Below are 3,352 nucleotides of genomic sequence, written 5' to 3'. Positions count from 1 at the left end.
AGGCTTAGGGATGTTGGTGAAGCTAATGGTGGTGGTTATTGGCCATGGGTGGCGGCGTAGAGGGCGGTTGAAGGCCAAAATGTTCAAACCAGAAATGTTGATGGTGGGGCTTCACCGGTGGGGGATCGGAGCTAGGGATTGGTGGTTTAGATTGCTGGGAGGTCAATGATGATGTGGTGAAGAGATGGACGACGGCGCTGGAGCGAAGAGAAGGTTGCGGCTTCAAGCTGTGCATGGGGACTCACGGCGGTGCGAAAAAGGCTATGATTGAAGGGGGTGGTTGCCGGCCGGTGGGGAAGGGAAGGAGAGGGGCAGTGTCGGTCACGGCGGCGCGCGGCGGTGGCTTAGTGGAGAAGAAGAAAACGCACGGGGGGAAAGGGGAGAGGTGCAGCTCACGGGAGAGGAGAGAGAGAGGAGAAAAGAAATGGGGGGAAAAGAAAAGAGGAAGAAATAAAAAGAAAAAAAGAAAAAAGTGAGGGAAAGAAATGAGGTCCAATCCTCACATTTTGGATCACAAAAATGATCCAACGAAAAAGATTTCAAAACAACAAGTTAAATAAAATAATTTAAACGTAGTGATTAAATGAAAATAAAATAATTAAACCCAACAATAAACTAATTTAAAATAAAGAGAAATTTAAATACATAACAATAATTAATATTAAGGAAACAAATCAATTTAATTTTCACAAATTAAAAATTATAAAAATAAATCCATTAAAAATCCGACAAATTTAAAACAAGAGAATCAATTTTTAAATTAATAAAAATAATCATTCAATTAAAAAATACACTAAAATACAGGGTGTTACAGGACTAGTGCTGGTGCCAAGGTTTTAATGGGGCGTTTCCAGGAAGTCCGAGTTCAACATATTAGTCGGATTGGGAATGGAGGTGCTCACTCTTTAGCTAGATAGGCGTGGAACATTATTGATATTAATGTTTGGTGGGAGCAGATCCCTTTTTTTGTTAGTCATGTACTATGGTTTGATACCAACTGATGTAATATTACTATTTCAATGAAGTTCTATTTATCAAAAAAAAAGTTCAGTCAAGATCGTCAGGTTTGGTTACCTCCGCATCGTTGTTATTATTATTATTATTATTATTATTTATACATTGGAGAGGGGTCGAACCTATAATCTATGTGGATCTTATGCCATCAGACCCTTCCATTACCTCTACATTATAAATTCAGTACCGTTCCTATATCATTCCATCCTCATCAAGGATTGGAATATAGTTAATGGTTTTTTCTTCCACTTTTTAATACTCTTTGGTGGAAACAACCGAACAACTATTTCTTTCTCCTGTACTAAAGATGAATATATAGCCTCAATTTTGAACATGAACTAAACCTGCGTACTTCTTCCCATAATTCAAATCTGCTAGATCCCGAGGAGTTTAGTCGGCAAGGCCACATGATCATAGACTTCCTTGCTGATTACTATGCAGATATCGAGAAATATCCAGTCCTAAGCCAAGTGGAACCAGGATATCTCCATAAACGCTTGCCAAAGTCCACCCCGCATGATCCAGAACCCATCAAAACCATTCTCCAAGACGTGCAAGACCATATTGTTCCTGGTATAACGCATTGGCAAAGCCCTAACTTCTTTGCCTACTTCCAATGCAGAAGTAGCATAGCAGGGTTTCTCGGTGAGATGCTTTGCACTGGATTCAATGTGGTCGGATTCAACTGGATCGCATCCCCAGTTGCGACTGAACTAGAGACGATAGTCATGGATTGGCTTGGAGAGATGCTCAAATGCTCTGCCGAATTGGGAGAGAGAATGCGGGAAAGCTGGTGGTTTATGGGTCTGACCAAACACAGCGCACTCCAAAAAGCGGCACAAATAGCAGGAATCCACCCAAAGAATTTCAGAGCCATCAAGACCACTAAGTCAACATCGTTTGCGCTCTCACCGGACTCTCTACGGTCCACAATTTGTGCAGATATAGAAGCAGGCCTAGTCCCATTGTACCTGTGTGCCAATTTGGGGACAACATCAACAACTGCAATTGATCCATTAGGGTCGTTATGTGATGTGGCAAAAGATTATGGCCTTTGGGTCCACGTTGATGCTGCTTATGCCGGAAGTGCTTGCATTTGTCCTGAGTTCCGGCAATTCATGGATGGCATTGAGGCTGCAATCTCACTCAGTCTCAATGCACATAAATGGCTCTTCACCCCTTTAGATTGTTGTTGCCTTTGGGTTAAAGATCCGAGCGCCTTGATAAAATCACTATCAACTAACCCCGAGTTCTTGAGAAATAAAGCCTCTGATTCAAAGCAAGTGATCGACTATAAAGACTGGCAGATAACTCTAAGCCGAAGATTCCGAGCGTTAAAGTTTTGGTTCGAAATGGCCAAGCTTTTTGAAGGGCTTGTGGCAATGGACAAGAGGTTTGAGATTGTGGTCCCTAGGAATTTTGCCATGATCTGTTTCAGGGTTCTGCCATCAACAATGGGTAGGGGAGCATATCAAAATGGGAAGGTGGTCGATAATGGTCAAAAGTTACTAAAAGAAGAGATCACTACTGCAAATGAGCTTAACCAGAAGTTATTGGAGTCCATGAACGCGTCAGGACGTGTTTACATGACTCATACAGTACTTGAAGATATGTATGTAATACGGTTTGCAGTTGGTGCAAGTCTGGTAGAGGAAAGGCACGTCATCATGGCTTGGAAAGTGGTACAGGAGCATGCGACTGCCATACTAAGCAACAACTAAAATGCTTAATTAGCCTGTCTATTTGCATGCCAGACAACGAGGTACATTAATTGAGGAGGCCATGCTTGCGTGACAGTGCCACTTGGTCATGTTGAAGTTATTGGAGTCCATGAACGCGTCAGGACGTGTTTACATGACTCATACCGTACTTGAAGATATGTATGTAATTCGGTTTGCAGTTGGTGCAAGTCTGGCAGAGGAAAGGCACGTCATCATGGCTTGGAAAGTGGTACAGGAGCATGCGACTGCCATACTAAGCAACAACTAAAATGCTTAATTAGCCTGTCTATTTGCATGCCAGACAACGAGGTACATTAATTGAGGAGGCCATGCTTGCGTGACAGTGCCACTTGGTCATGTTCGACAACGTATAAGTAGAAAGAGATGAAGCAAATTATGATCTCTGGAATAAAATAAAATAAAAATTAAGCTATAGCCATTTATAATTACTGTATTTTCCGCTTTGTGTTGATGTTCAGGTTCCTTAATTTCGGGTTGTAATGAAAATAAATGAAGGTTGTTATATAGTTTGAAAATAAATGAATATTACATTTTATAATAACTTGTATAAAGTTTTATTGTAATATGTTATTTTATTTTGTCCTTAGATGTAATTA

At 41.0% G+C, this 3,352-nt stretch overlaps 1 pseudogene; it reads left to right on the top strand.

The window, feature by feature from the left end:
• Positions 1-1,415: 1,415 nt before the first annotated feature.
• LOC121266037 lies at positions 1,416-2,764 on the top strand (annotated as a pseudogene).
• The last annotated feature ends 588 nt before the right edge of the window (positions 2,765-3,352 follow it).

Source organism: Juglans microcarpa x Juglans regia, chromosome 5D (genome assembly GCF_004785595.1).
Source record: "Juglans microcarpa x Juglans regia isolate MS1-56 chromosome 5D, Jm3101_v1.0, whole genome shotgun sequence".
NCBI classification, from domain to species: Eukaryota; Viridiplantae; Streptophyta; class Magnoliopsida; order Fagales; family Juglandaceae; genus Juglans; species Juglans microcarpa x Juglans regia.
Note: the sequence above shows the minus strand (reverse complement) of the source record. Positions and strands in the feature narration are given on the sequence as shown.